This window comes from Talpa europaea (genome assembly GCF_964194135.1).
Source record: "Talpa europaea genome assembly, chromosome: 10".
NCBI classification, from domain to species: Eukaryota; Metazoa; Chordata; class Mammalia; order Eulipotyphla; family Talpidae; genus Talpa; species Talpa europaea.
Window position 1 is genome coordinate 46789174 of NC_140077.1, and position 17067 is coordinate 46806240.

The 17067-nt window shown below is 35.2% G+C and overlaps 1 protein-coding gene across 1 annotated transcript in view; it reads left to right on the forward strand.

The window, feature by feature from the left end:
- CTNNA3 (catenin alpha 3) overlaps positions 1–17067 on the forward strand; it is a gene marked incomplete at both ends in the record, with an annotated part of 1381762 nt that overhangs the window by 891493 nt on the left and 473202 nt on the right. The window lies entirely within an intron of this gene.

Below are 17067 nucleotides of genomic sequence, written 5' to 3' on the forward strand. Positions count from 1 at the left end.
CATGTGGGTCAACTGGGGATGGAACTCATGCTGTGCTACAGGGGCTGTGGAGAGCTTCATAGTACTGTGACTTAACCCCTTGAACCACAGGAGGCCCCACATTCAAGTCTTGATGTTAGAGAATATTTAAGAAAATATTTATCATGGAGAAAATGTTGAATGACTCCTATAGAAGAACATTTTACGAGATAATGGATTAAAAAATTGTCATTTAATAAATGATTGTGTGAGAGGTACATTTATTACAGGAACATTTTCATATTATGCAGAAATAACTTAGATGCAGGGAACACAGTTAAGACTAATAAGGGCTGGATAGAAAAAAAAGATTGGGATTCTAATACACTAATATTTTTGTAAGTGATCCAGACATGGAAGCACAGAATGAAAACACCAAGAGATGCCGAACTGTTGTGATTAAATTTAAGGAAACATTTACAGTTCTGGTAAAGTGAGCAGAGATAAGTTTTCAGACTCCTTTGTAATGCATATAATATAGATTTCAGAGAAAATATGTAAGCCACCCTTATATGATGATGAGATTTGGATGAAAAATAAGAAGAGAACCTGAGTGTCACAGTTGATTCTCCCTGGAATCACTAAGTTGATTTTTTTTTAACAAATTGGTTAAAAATTTCTGTGATAATTTGTATTTGTTTAAGAGGCAAAAGACCAGAACATGTTGACATGCTCCATAAATATTGCATAAAGATCTAATTTCTCACATTGGTTAAAAAAGAAATGGGTGTGGGTTATCAAAATGACCCAGGTAAACTTCAGGAAAATAATCAGAAGAATTCAATACGCAGATTATCCATTTTAAAAGCTAAAACCTGACAGGGAATACATATAATTTTGAAAGTATATAAAGGGATGAAGGCAATCTTAGCAATTCAGAAGTTACAACTTAGAATTTCAGAAGCTACAACTTAGAATTCAGTCTCTTTGTCAATCACCCCCACCCCCTTTTCCAACTCTGGCTGTTCCAAAGAGATGGTTGTCTCGGTGTGTTTTTAAAGATTTTGTTTTATTTATTTATTTATTTTTGAAGAATTATTTATTTATTTATACAAGCACTGGGTACAGTCAGAAGCGCGGGAGGGTGAGAGAATTCACCAGAGCCAGAGCGGGGAGCAGAGCAGGCAGAAGGACCGAAGGACACTGCTGAGGGGAGCAGCGGGCGGCAGGAGAGGTCTGCGCGCCATGCGGGACCCTCCTCTGGTGGCCGGGGAGCAGCTGAGGATCAAACCGGCGCTGCAGAGGCTGCGGGCAGCTTCGTAACCCAGCGCTCAACCGCTGCGCCACCGGGGAGGCCCCTAAAGATTTTGTTTTAAAAGAAAAATATTTCTATTTCATTTTTGTCCAAAGTAGCAGATGCATTTGCCATGTCTCTCTCAATTATTGATTAAATGTTAACTCTTGTATTTACTTTCTTCTTATCTCAATTTGACCATCTAACTTCCTGGGATGTGATCTGTTCTAAACTAGAAACTACCAAAATGGATTTCATATACAATACATAACCTGTATTCAAGTGAGATCATTCCAAAAATACCAGATACCCAGTCACTTTTCTGTGATGCTATATTCACAAACAGACCAAAATTTAACATTATTTACAGAGATACCTCACATTTTACTTTTCTATGTAAATGCCTGCCATCCAAGCAGATAACATATTCTAGTTAAGGCATCATGGGTAGTATTTAGTTAAAAAACAAGGTTCACTGGGATAAATTTAGAAATTTAATTGATTCTATTAAATGACTCATGAATGGGGCAGCATCCTATCTAGCAAGTAGAAAAGATCTGCATGGGCTTTCACAAAATGGAAGGTTTTTAGTCAGAAAGAGGTGGCACAGGTTATTAGCAAAAGAAAAGAAATATTATTTCAAGCAGAGCCACTTTCCCTCAGGGGAAGAAGGGAGGTTGTTATCATGCAGATTATCTCACTAGTGCTAACCAGGAAACCACAGATGTCCTGGTTTAGAATTCCACTTTTAGAAGAGGCTGAAACTGTAATTATTGATAGGTTAGGTATTAAGTCTTGGAGTGGGGTCCTACAATGAAAGACTCCACTTTGGGCCTGTGGTTTCTATTCTTTCTTTTTTTTTTATTTTAGCAGTTTATATCCACAGTGTTTAAAACATTAGGGATTTAATGCCTTTTTTGGTTTTTAGTTTTTGTGATGATAGTGGTTCTTTTTATTTATTTATTTTTGTGGTAATAACACATACATATTAAAAAAAAAATGGTAGCTTCCTAAAGTGAAGAGAAAATAGACTAATCCATCTTTTGAGTTAGTTAGGAAGGGAAGGAAACATTTTGCAAGCATCAGCTGAAACTATTGCCTAAGTAATTTTAATCTTTAGGTAAGCATTTTAAACTATTTTATGTACTTGCAAATAACATGGGTATCTTGTTAAAATGCAGATTCTGATTCACTAGATCAGGGTTGAGACCTAAGATTCTGAACTTTAATAAGTTCTCAGGTAATACTGATGTTCTAGAGGGTAATGACATTTAGATTAGCAAGATTTTATTTATTTTTTAAGATATATTTACTTATGAATAAAAGAACTGGGGTATAGTACACCAGAGGTGTGGGAAGTGAGAGAATTCACCAGAGACAGAGTGGGGAACAGAACAGGCGAATCTGCTGAAATACACTGCTAAAGGGAGCAGTGGGTGAGACAGGAGAGGTCTGCTGCACCATATGTGGATTATCTCCCTGGCCAGGGATCAAACTCAGACTATGGCACACCCTCTCAGTGATAGCACTGAGACTTAACCACTAAGCCACCAGTAACAAGGTATTAAACAAGGCTGTGAGATAATATAGTTATGATAACAGCACTGATGATGATAACATTAGTAGCTTTAGTATATATCAACTTACTTGAACAAAAGTTTGATTCTGTGGGTAAAATAGAGCTCATGCGTGAGCAATAAAAATATGTTGAGGAAAAAAATACAAAGCTGAGTGTGAAGGCCACTATAATAAAGTAGGCAATACTGAAGAGCTAAAATGTATTAACTATCTCAAAATATTCCTTCCCTACTCAGCTAAACTCTAGCTAGGAAGGATTTTGTTTACATTAGGACATTATGGTGACTGAAGACATTTATCTTTTTTAAAAATCCACTGCAGCTCCTGTCAACAGGATGCTTCAAATCAGCAGTTTTCTTTATGCTTTCAATCCTATCCAGTGTCATATGCAAGTGACCTTTTGATAATTATTTTAAAGGTTCATCAATAAAATCTCAAATACCTGAGTCAGTAGAGTCATATGCCTGCTATAGATGCACACAGGCTGAACTGTCAGAAGAAAGCTCTTTTCTATCACTTATAATGCTGGGACACTATAACTATTTTAAATTCTTAAAATTTCCCACAGGAAGAACTGCTCAAGTTCAAAGGCATTAGGCCCCAAAACATTAAAAATACCAGATTAAATTAAATATTAAATATACCAGTTCCAGACAGCAGATTTATAAGCATTAAAGCTCTGGAAACACAACTTTCCTAGAAATAGCCATTCTGCTTATGCTAATGGGTAGTTAGCAAAGAAATGATAATGAGGCAGTGAGACCAAAGGCATGTTCCTACACTTAGATGCTAGTCTGTGAGAAAGAGTATGTTATTTAATGTTAAATTATCTGTGATTGATACACTGAGAGGTTGGGGGTGATATGTTGAGAGGAATGAGTTACATCTTTTGCTCTTTCATAAAGTAAAAGTATTTTAAAAGAAAGATCTGAGAACAGATGTTCCTTTTATTCTACCTTGAGGAGAATATTAATGCTTCTGGCTAATTTCATTAGCGTCATAGCTACAATCCCTTTCTTAAAGCACTGTAAAAATGGAAATGAATAGGGTCACAAATGTATGCTTTGAATTTATTTGACATAAATATAGATAAGCTATAGATAAAATAAGAAAAGTCTTATTCAGTGGAGGATTTTCCAGTTAATGAATAAAACCATTATACCCACTGAGTTCTGTGTTACCACTCATCTTGTTTTTGTATTCCAAAATATTAAATCTTGAAAGTAAGGGGACTCTGTCCTCTGACACAGAGATGTGCTCTGATCTTTGTGACTGTGGTCTCAATCCTCTTCTGCCTTTCGGCTGCTAATCATTAGTTTTTATGATTTGTTTAAGTTAATAATCAGGCATGTTGCAAACTTGTTTTTGTAACCATTTGTTAAGCTGAAGAAATTGATGAAATTGTTTTGAAATTAGAAACAATTTCAATAAAAGAAAAATACCTGCCTTATAACACTAAACGGGCTACCCATTGTTTCTAATTGTGTCTTTTTTGAGTAAAAATTGTCTTCCCTATAAAGTATTTTGCTCTAATTTGATCTTAGAATATTTCCAGTTTGTAACTTTGCTCCAAGTCTTACCCTCTGTCTTATTTCCATCACTACGACCACTATTAATTGAATAATTCTAGTCAGAGACTTGAAAACTATCCATGACTTCTTAATTCTCATTCCTCACATTCAGCTGGACATAATTTTGTTAATTCTGCACATTAAATGTTCCAGGAATCTTGCCTTCACTACAGTGACACCTTCAGTTGACCATGAAGAAATGTAAACCTTTCTCTTCTGTCCCCACCACATGGGTCTGAAATGAGGCAGGAAATCAAAGAAAATTATCATGTCTGTTATGTCAGAAAACTCAGTCATCAAGGAAATTATGCTTGGCCTGATTTATGGAGAACATCCAGTTCTTCCTAATCCATTACATAAAATGATATTAGATCTTCAAATAGAACCTGCCAGCTGCTAAAAGTCATTGTAGGTTTGTCACCTATATTTCCCCAGAGAGAGTTTCCTCCTGTTTGTCGCTCTATGTGTTGCTACTCAATCTAATTTACATAGTCCAACTCCCAAGAAGCAGTAGTACTTTATTCCTGCGTTCTATACATAGCCTAGTATATTCAAGTCTGTAATTAAAAACCACAGCCTTATTTATTGTCTACTATGCATGATACGGCTACCAAACACAGAATAAATAACACTTAAAAAGTTATTTCAGGTTTGCACTCAACAAAGAGGAGCTATTTTCCAGTATATAGTGTATCATCTTAAGTTAATATCTATGAACTTACTCATTTCATAACTAAGGAATCAGATTGTTTATTGTCCTTGAGAGCCCTCCTGAATGTAGGCCATTGCTTCACCACTATGTAATTACAATAAGTAGTGAATCCCTATGGTACTTTGGACACACCCATGAATAAGCTTCAGCAGTTAAGGAATCCAGGTCCTGGAGAGTGAAATAAACACCCAGAACTTTTCAATGTGTTGCGATCAATAATTTTCTCCAATGTAGTAGTAAATTTTTAATGAAGAAACATGTCCCTCACCACATGGGTCTGAAATGAGGCTGTAGTTTCTAGAATAAAAATTTGCGTCTAGTTTCAAGAATAAAAAATATATTTCCCCAATCTCTAAATCATAATAACTTTAAAAATTAGGGAACAAAATTTAAGCATAATAACATCTTAAGTTTGTATAATTCCTTTATGTGTTTTTAAATCATCCTCAATGTACTATACTATTCCATTCTGAAAAATTCTATAGTCTAGTTATTATATTCCAAAATTGACAAATTAGAGCTACAAAGAATGACTTGCTCAAACCATGTGCAAAGCTCCTGCTTTGAGAAAGGCAACACTGCTCATTCTCAGGGAATTTTATTTCCCTCTATTTATTTATAGATAGCTTAATTTATCTAAAAATAGATTTATATTTATACAATCTTGGAGAGAGAGAGAGAGAGAGAGAATTTTTATAAATATTTAGCTGAGAAAAATTCAATAACATTTCCTTATATTGGTAAGATTTTAATATTTTTCTTACACTATATTTTTACTTTTCCATCTATAGATTGGTAATAAACTATTTTGCTTTTGCCATCTTAGAACAATTTGACTAGATTGTTAAACTATCTTTTATCCTAAATAGGTTGCAAAATATAGTATTTCTGAATTGACTTTTCAGCTTAGATTATTTTCTTCCTCAGACCTCCATATAACAAAGTCATATAGTCAAAATCTGAAGGAGCAGCAAAGTGGCAAATCTTTGAGTATACAATTGAATGGAGGAAAGTACCATTTTAATATTTACCATTCTCTAACTCTAATGTTTAATTGGTGATCCAATATATATGCGGATGTGCCTCAACTTGGAATAGCCCTTGAATATCTTAATATAATGATTGACCATACTTTGTCTGTTAAATATACACGTGCTGTGTTCCTGCTTTTTCTGTACTGCAATGTTCAGTTATAAATTAAACAATCTGGATTTTCACCATTTTAGGGACTAGTATAAAAATTCCTTGTAGGATTGATTTGTTCACCTGGAAAAATATTTTGATAAACTTGTTGTACACCTGTCAATTAGAAGGAACTTTGGAATGGATACTGGCTGTATGAGAAAAACATTCCCTTTATACTCTCCACATACCCTGTGGAAATAACAGTAAAGCACCTACTTTTCAGTGAAAAGAGAAGTGTGGATCAAATGATATTAATCAAAATGATCACTTTCATGAATATCCCATTATATATGAGATAGATACTCAAAAGAAAATTGACACTTTTTTAAAAGATTTATTTATGTATACAAGAACTGTGGTACAGGCCAAAGAACTGGTTGCAGGGGGTGAGAAGATTTGCCAGAGGCAGAGTGGGGAACAGAACTGGTGAATCTACTAAAATACATTGCTGAGGGGAGCAGTGGGTGAGACAGAAGAGGTCTGCTGTGCCATGTGGGTTAGCTTCCTGGCCGGGGATCGAACTTGTGCTGCTGTGGCTGCAAATAGCTTCTTAGTACTGAAACTTAACCCCTTATGACACCAGAGAGGCTCTGGACATTTTTCTATGACAGCATGTAATCAAGTAATATAATTTAGTTTTTATAAGGCTCCCTGAGGAGTGATATTTACAGTGAGTTGGATCAATTAGTTACCTAAGAAGAGGTATATCTATACAGAAGGAAAAGTAGAGATGAATAAACTCAGACAAGGAAGAAGAACAAAATGTTAAGGGAACAGATAGTAAATGATGCTTGAGAGATTAATAGTCATCACATATTTCAGAACACTAGGCCAAGCTAAGTATTTTTCCTTTCATCCCACAATAAAAAAAGGGAGACAGGAGATTCATGAGGTTTATGATTTGGAAATATCACTTTGTACAGTGGTTAGGATCAGAGCTAAGCTACCTCAATTGTTCCACTAGAATATCATCCAAACTCTGTGGCAGTGATATACAGTGTCCTAGAAGTCAGAATTCTAGGTCAGGGACATTAGGGACATTTATCTTTCAGGAATCCATTAGAAGGAGAGAGAAAGAGAACAAGGCCAAAGAGAAAGTAGGAGGGAAGGCAGAAAAGAGGAAGAGAGAGAGAGATGAGAGACCTTGTCTATTTAAGCCCTATACCCTATATACATTTTTAAATTTTTTATATCATAATTGAAGTGCTATTTTATATCCTTGCTAGTGTTTGGACAGTATAGCATTCTCCTCTGCCTGCCCCCACTCTACCCACCTCAGATTATACATATCTTCTTAACACATATTTGCAGCTCAGGGACATGATCTGGATATCATATACTTATTAGTGGCTCAACATATTTTGAGTTTATCCTATCTAATATTTTCTACCTTAGACACATAGTAGGTGCAAAGCAAAATTCTTTGACAATTAAAAACAAATCTCCTAATGGTACATGATCTCTTTCTAGTGGTAAAACCAAGTTGAATCTTTAGAAATTCCAAATTTATGGAGAAAGTATTTTAATATAAGTGATCTAACATTGCAAATGAATGGTTATTTTTGTTCCCTTTAAACTTTTCCCAACTTCTTATTATAAAACATATTTAATTAATAGCTTTGCATTTTGGCTTTATGTTTTCATGAAATTGGATGGTGTATTAAAAGGAACCTTGTGGATGTTTTTGACATAAAATGCATTTTTTAAAAAATGGGGATACATTAATTTGGCAGAGATGTCAAATTCATTTTTAATTCCTCCACTTGAACCCAAATGATTTGGAAGATAGTATATTCTTCTTCTCCAGATTTTAAATTTATTAAACTTCTGAGTGACAGATTATAATGGATCCAAAAATCACTGTTGTTTTTGTTTTTCCATCATTGTAAAGTGAAGTACTTCGCATTACCTAAATTGTAATACAAATTATTGGTCTCATATTTTTGTCTTTTTGAAGGCATTTTTTTCTTATTTTAGTTTAATGTTACATAAAAGAGAAAAACAAAAGTAGATTATTTATATAGGTTCAGTTTCCTTAAATTCATACTTATTTCAACAAGGTATATTTTTCTAACTAGGATCTCAAAATTGTCTGTGTTTATGTATGTTTCTATATAGTGTTTAAATTTCTGTAATATCTCTGTATATCTTTTAAAGATTTATTTATTTATGCATATAAGAGCTGGGGTACAGGCCAGAGATACAGGGGGGTGAGAGGATTCACCAGAGACAGAATGGGGAACAGAACAGGCAGATTGACCGAAGTGCACTGCTAAGGGGAGCAGCGGGCGAGACAGGAGAGGTCTGCTGTGCCATGTGGATAGCTCCCTGGCCGGGGATCAAACTTGTGCTGAAGAGGCTGTCTATAGCTTCATAGGTTGCATCTTAATCCCTTTTGCCACCAGGGAGGCCCTTTATCTTTGTATTTTTATCCAAAATGTCTGCATGTGAGATCAACACTTTTTATAGACCTCCTGTGTGTGTGTGTGTGTGTCTGTGTGTGTGTGTGTGTGTGTATAACTTTCCAAGAAATCAGCTTTGCCCCTAGTCTCTTTTTAAAAACTATTTCTAATGCCTGGAGTAAGTTGTTTCAGTTTCTTTATGTGTATCTTATGAGGCAAGTTGAAGCCTCATAAGACATTACAGTGTGAGTAATCCTATCATGCAGGGATCATCCCTTCATGGAGTAAGGAGATTACATTATTGTGAAGCCAAGATGGAAAGCATTCTAATTAATCATGTTTAAATCTGAGGGACTCCATGACAAGTCAAGTCTCCTCACCACCACCCCCTCCCTAGCCCTGAGATTCCATCACTGTTTAGCATAAAAGTGACTATGGACATTCATGACAAACATTGCTTAGCTTTAGTACAAAATATTAGGGTGATTTCCCATGAAATAAATTATATATGAGAGAAGATGAAAGAGAAAAATGTATCAAAATGAAGAAAATATGGGAAGCAAGCATAGAAAGTGAGATTTTAGTAGTAAAATACCATTTAAGCAACTGCACAGAATTGCAGTATTGAAATTTGATGTCATAACCATGGTTGATAGAATTCTAAAATTATTACAGTGTTACCAATTTAAGTGGATGTCATATAAATTCTCCTCACATACTAGCTCAGATGTATTTTGAGGTATCATATATCTAGTTATTTTAATTTTCTCTACATGCCATGACACTGAGGTAATCAGACCTATAGGTACTTACACATAACTCATCTTTTTAATCCACAAAGTGCTTTTGTTATATCACTAAGATTTTTAAGATTATTTGCATCAATGCCAATATTGAAATATCTCTGAGGAAAAATTAAATTACATAGATTTATTTTCACTTTTTAAGTAATTGTTTTCGAAATCTTTCAAAAGAAGTACATCCATGAGAGGATAGCACTAAATCTGAATGTTTAAATCTGATGGAAACTGAAAGAGATCAGTTCATTTAAACATAGTCTCCCACCCCAACCTCCACCCCCACCCCCACACTAGTGTACACATATATCTTACTGGGAAGGAAGACTTGGGAGAGGTAATGTGACTCTTTTGTGAGTAAATAATCAGTCTGAAGTAAATAATCAGCCCCTTGGTTTCCAATTTAGCATTTCTTTTGTAATTGTGCAAATGATTTAATTCATTTCTGCTCTCATTGCCTCTTCCTCATTGAATTAAAAAATATTAATGCAAATAAAGTACTTAGAAATGACCCTGGACCCATTTAGGTTTTTAGTAATATTAGTCCTCTATTACTACACTATTTTGCCATTTGCAATCATATTTTAGAAATAAAACAGAAATTCTTTGGAAAAAAATTGTCAAAAATGAAAGGCAGAGAGTAAACAGTAGCTTATCTCCACTAAGAATTAAATATTGCAGAATACTTAAAAAGTCTTCTTTATCTGCTACAGCTATTTTCTCTAAGGAAGCAAAGTCAACACCTTGTTATGAAGACAGAGTTCAGATAAAATATTGCAGTAGAATCTATGTTCATATTATGAATTCATATTATAGGTAGCTTTTTATGAAAAACACATTGTTTGCCTGTGGCTAGTGAATATTTAAAATGCCAAATTAAATGATAGCTAATTATTCATTTTAAAATGCTGAGAAATACCAAAATATCACAACAAAGATCTAGAAGAATTATATATTTGTGTTAATTATCTGCCAGACATGTGTACATGAAACTTTTTTTCTTTTCCCTTCCCTCCCTCCCTTCCAACCTTCCTTTCTTTTCTCTTTTTTCTTTCTGTTCATCACTTAAGTTTCCACAATTTATTTTCTAATATATCACTTTCTGGAGTGAATCTAGAAGAAAATTCAGTCTTGGTTTTCATACAGTTTGTTTAGGAGTATGTGAGGAAAGAGGGAATGTGCAATTAGGAGAGACAAAAGTTCTATCATAATATAAAGGGCATATAATTAAATGAACTATAAACTTTTTAAAATTAGACTATTAAACACAAGTTATATGATCCTCGACCCATCTTCCCTTAGTGGTATCCCACAATACCTGTGACATATTTTACTAGAATAAACAACCATGCCATCATCTTTCTAACCTTCTCCTGAAGTCTTTAATAGGACCTACACAAGTGACAGGCCTGGAAAAAAAACAACTTTTGATACCTAGTGGGAAGCACAGAAAGCCTTGAGGAAGTCTGAAATCTTAAATATTTTAAATTTGATTTAAATGTTTTAGAGTTTCCCAAGGGAAATAAAAGTAGGATATAATAAAACACCCTCTCTGATTGTAGTGGCAGGAAGGCAGGTTTTCTATGATTCCAGCAGACCAGGTAAAGGAGAGTCCCGGAGCCCTCAGTGGCTTTCAAAGGCTTTTATTGAGCTTTTACATGTAGTGTAGCAACCAGGTACACAGCAGGCAGGGGTGCTGGGGGGGCCAAGAGGCCGAGGGTGAGGCCTCCAAGCCCCCAGCAAATCTTCACTGTTGCCTCCCTGAAGTTCTTTCTCCCCTTCTCTCCTGCCTCTGCTTCTCTTGGGGAATATCTTAGAAGTGCTGCCATTGCCCACAGAAGTAAACAATACAAGTTATAGCACTGTAACAAAATGCAGGTGCCCCCATCAGGCAGGGCAATCCTAATGGCAGAAGGGTAGAAAAGCCTGAAAATCATCTACCCTACACTGATTTAATATAAAAAAAGAGGAACAGGCATAACTAAGGCTAAGACAATGATCAAATTTATGCTAAATGCTTTTTGGCACATGCACACACACATACACACAGACACAGTTTTTTTCTCCACTGCATAAGCAGTATACTGTTATCTTCTGTGGGGCTCCCTTGGTTTTAAGGATCATAGATTCCCTCATGGCATCATAAATTATTATAGGACTTCTACAGGCGAGAAAATGGTGGGGCAGTGAAGAATATAGGATGGTGTGAGACTGACAACTTCTCCTCTTAATAACCAGCTAGATGTCTTATCTAAAAAAAATGAGGATAATGATAGCACCTACCTCACTGAGTTGCATAAATTATTTGGGCTTTTATATATAAAATGCTTGAAACAGTGTCTGGAACAATATATGAACTTTGAGTTTTAGTATTAATGATTATTGCTGTTTTTATTTTAAACCTGGAATAGGATGCACTCAAAAAGAGTCAACTCCCTGCACTATTTTTGTTCTGTGTATCATTTCTTCTCCTTTGGTGCATTTACTCTCTTTACATATTTTCTTCATTATCTCTTTTCAGTCCACTGGCTTATCTTACTCTACTTTCTGTTTCTTTTGTGTACTTCATATCTTCTAGAAACTCAGTAGCTGTTGCTTCCCTAGAATGTTGACTTGCTCTAGTTTCCATCAATTGCCTCTGGTTCTAAATTTATTAGATTACTTTTCTCTGTATATTTTCTTCAATTTCATTGCTGTTTCTCCATAAGAGTCATAGTTTATTTTTCAAGAGAGATTTGAACAGCTCAGCCCTTTGCCTCATATCCATGATCAATATCTGTACAGTCTACAGGACGGTTATCCTGAAATTAGGTGCCAGCCTATGACCTAAATGTTGGTAAAAGGAAGAAAATGATCCTAAATGTAGGCCTCAGTGAACCTCTTTTTAGCGTGAACTATGAGTAGTGTCTGTTATAGTTTATGCATATAACAATAATTATGATTAACTTCTTAGTACACCAAGAAATAAGATGAATAAGATGCACTTCCTCTTGTGAAAAGGTTCATACAGAGCAGATCATGCAATATGACAGCTACTGTTTGATTGTATGGACGCAATACTTCTAAAACACTGAAGACTTAATTTCCTAGATAGAGGGAGTGGGGCAGGTTTCAAGTGTGAACTGACATTTCCTTAGGCTTGCTGATATTCCTCAGAGACACCAGAGCAGAGAAAGGAATGGGACAAGGACCACAAGGCAGATTCAGATGTGAGCAAAACTGTAAAGCTATGAAGATGAAAAGTATGACCAGGAAATGGATCTGATGACGATATGGGGTAACATAGGCTATAGTAGAGGGCTATTACAGTTGAGTGAATTATACGTAACCAGTCTATGGAGGTTTTTGGATAAGTGAATCTGTGATAAGAAATTTGGATTGTAGAATTAAAATTCTATAAAATGTTATCAGAAAGTGAGGGACTAATCACTTATGCATTTCAGAGGGAAATGTATTTGTAGTAAGGAGAATGGCTTTGAGTAAATAGGGAATAGAATTAGAAAAATGAAAGGTCATTAAAATAGCTTTGTTAAAATATAATAAGTTCCCAAACTCAAAAGTTAAAAAAGACTGTTTCAAAGATGAACTAACTGATGAAATGATTCATAAGGTTAAGGGTAATTTTATATACTGATAGCCCAATTATATTCTAAAGAAAAATGCCTCAGAAAAAATACAATTAAAAAAAGAAATAAATATCATTTATTTCTGTAATCTTTAGTTATATATGAAGATTTAAAAATAGTGATTTTTCTTTATATAGCTAAAATGCTAGGAATGTAACATTAGATAAAGTTTTCTTCTGTCATAAAACTAAATATCAGGAGAGTTAAGTAGGATAAAATTTTCTCATACTGTGCCATGCTGAAGCAGATGAATTGGATCAACAGCAGAACTGAAAATTTTCTTACAAAACATAGCCATGTGACAATATATTCATGATGCTATATCCCCACTGAGGGTTCTATACCAGTATTTTAAAAGTATGCTTCTCTATGAAAGTATAATTTCAGCACAATCACATGAGTACACATTTATCCAGTTGCAGGGACAATGAAGCACTTGAGACCAGAGCCTTGGCAATGTGCACAAATGTACTTGGTGAATAAATAAGTAAATCAAACTCAAAAGCTCAAGTCAAAGAATATTGTACAGCAGTTATTTCTAAAAGTAATGTGGGTTTCCTTTAAAATTTAATATGTTCCTCTTTCATAAAGCAAGAAATAAGATAATATCAATGTAATATTTTTATGTTACCAATTTCTCTCATTCTCAAGCTCCAAAATATCTTGAAAAGTCATTTAAGTAAGATAAAGTTTTTAGGTTAGTGAGTAGAAAAATGTTCTTTTCACAGTTGCCATTATATTTTGGTGAAATCTGAATCCTGTGTCCAACATTCTGCTACACCAGTGATTCCTATTTTCCAAATTCAAAGACTGTTTTTACTCCCATTTATTCTTGACTCTCCTACAATTGATCTTTTGAAAGGAATTTTCCTCTTCATTTTGACTCTGCAATACCTAGTGTTCTAGTTTCTTTACATTTCCTTTTTGACCTTTTTCTCTTCTACTTTATCCTTTCCTCCTATATGTTGGCACTTTCCAAGTTGTTTTCCCTCCTCCCATTTTCTGTTATCTTCTATGGCTTTCTTCCAATTCTGTTATCTTGCCTCTATTGCCTTTTAGCTAGACGGTGAGGCTAGGCTCTGTCTCACTTCTAGTTCTTTGCATATGTTACTGCCTCTTCCCCAAACATTATCACCTTTTTCAGATTTCAGTCTTTGAGACATTTCCTTATGGAACTGGGTCCCACACCCATAAGTTCTAAGGCATCTTTTGCCTTCCTTTATAATAGACCTCATGTTGTGGCATTTATTATGTAATGCAGTGGTTCTCAGAGTGGGAGTTTCAGATCAGTGGCATCATAATCACCTGGTAACTTGTTAGCAATACAAATGTTCAGGCCCCAGGGCACTTCAATTGAATCAGGAACTGTAGGGTGTGACTCAGAAATCTGTGTTTTAACAAATCTACCGGATGATTCTGATATTGGTTAAAGTCTGTGAATTGCTGATATATTGTAATTACCTGGCTTTTGGCAAATTCCCTTACTATATTATGGTCTAGTGTAGAAACTACAATAAAATCCAGTGTAGAATTTGACAATTGTTGCTATAGTGCATGCAACAATGCATGAACAAATAATGAGAAAATGAATGACAACATTTTATGAGCGCAATTCCATGTCTCTAGTTTCCCACTATGTAATTTGTATGCAGAACCAAGAAGAGTCACTTCTGTGTCAACCTCTGTAGTAGCAAAACTGACATTCATACCCCTCATCAACACTATCTGCTAAAACAATTGCACATGTCTGCCTCTGCAACCCCGACTGACTTTTTAACCTCCAACCTCTCCTTTTTTATCGGTATTATAATCATTCTAGTGCTAATGGAATAGCTTTAGTAATCATCTTTCTTGAAGAATGACTTCATTTATTCTGAGTATGCAACTAAAGTATATTCACCATAGAAAATCTGAAAAAAAATCAGTTACACACAAAATGAAATAAACAGTACAGGAAATTCCTCTATTCTAGGAGAGCATTGTTGATTGTTTCAGTATCTAACTTATATTTGTAGCATTTTTTTTAAGATTTATTTATTTATTTATACAAGCACTGGGTACAGTCAGAAGCGCGGGAGGGTGAGAGAATTCACCAGAGCCAGAGTGGAGAGCAGAACAGGCAAACTGACGAAGTACACTGCTGTGGGGAGCAGCGGGAGGCAGAAGAGGTCTGCGCGCCATGTGGGACCCTCGCCCGGTGGCCGGGTAACGAACCAGCGCTGCAGAGGCTGCGAGCAGCTTTGCAATGCAACCCAGCACTCAATTGCTGTGCCACCGGGGAGGCCCTATTTGTAGCATTTTTGCATGCATTTTGTATATAGAAATAGAATCCTACAAACATAATGTTTTACAATCTACTACTATTGCATGATTGTGATTGTATTTCTATGTCCCTAAATGTTGTTTTCCACTGATTTCCTAATGACTGCATGATTTCCCAATGACTGCAATAATTGACCTATCCTGATCTTCTTTTAATAAATTGAAAGTCCTGTTGAAAACCTTTTCATTTCCTCCTCTATTGCAATCCAGGCTTTTTCTTATTCCTTTAACCTATTGAAGTAGGCTCTGATGCCAAATTAATTTTTCTAATTTTTTTTAATGGCCCAGAACTAGGGGCAAATTGCTCAGAAGTCAAAATGACTCTCTGGTTTCTTCCAAATAAGGTCACAGTCCTCAACAGGATATTCAAGTGCTCCTGTTAATCTTTTTTATATACCCAGCCATCAGGTGAGATTGCACACTTGCTCACAGAATTCTCCCTATTTTCTTACCTTTTGAGTCATGCCTCTTCTCTGTCCCTATATTCTATCCCTCTAGAGATTTTATTCAAATGTCCACTTTATTGTGAAGCCTTCCTAAAATTGCAAACTTTACTACTCTCACCTCTATGCCACTTCTTACTCTCCTCCCCTGCTCTATTTTTCTGTTCTTCTAGCCATCTGATAGACCATATATTTTACATATTTAGCTTTCTAATTGTCTTCCCTAACTGAAATACAAGCTCCATGAAGGTTTTTGCCTGTGTCTGTATGTGGTCCATTGTCATATCCTAAAACATGGAATAATGCTTGATACACAAAAGATACTTGGAATATTTTTGAAATATTGATGGTTGAGTACATTAACTAGTTATTTACCTAGTCAACTTGTTGATCAATTAATTATGACTCTCCTGGTGAAGTTGTACAAATCTTCAAAGATATTAAAGTTCTATTTCAGTGATTTTTGCATGTGGGCATTTACTACCCAGTTGTGCAATGTGAATCTAAATGACCAATTAAAATGTTACTCTAGGGCCTCCCTGGTGGTGCAGTGGTTGAACACTGGGTTGCGAAGCTGCCTGCAGTGCTGGTTCGATCCCTGGCCACCGGGTGAGGGTTCCACATGGCGCGCAGACCTCTTCTGCCTCCCGCTGCTCCTCTCAGCAGTGTATTTCGTCAGTCTGTCTGCTCTGCTCCCTGCTCTGACTCGTGAATTCGCTCACCCTCCCACACTTCTGACTGTACCCAGTGCTTATATAAATAAATAAATAAATCTTAAAAAAAGTAATAAAATGTTATTCTACCCTTCTGCTAAAAATGATCTCTCTGTTCTCAAAATCCTATTGACCATTATTTGTATATATGGTACATACTACATATTAATTTGAATCATAGTTATATGTTGTCCATATGCTGAGAAATATACAAACTTCTTAAAGACATATGCCAATGATGTTTATATCATTTGCAATCTTAGTACACTGACACTCCATTCATAGGTGTAACATTGAATTATTTCCAAAAATAAAATTAATATCAAAAGCAAAGTGGAAGTTACATGTGACACCATTTTTCCTTTTTCTCTGTTGTTAAAGATAAAATTATCTAATTTTTTAAAAAATGAACTTTTGCCATCTGCACAACGGTAACTATTCCCAAGAAATAACTGAACATCCTATA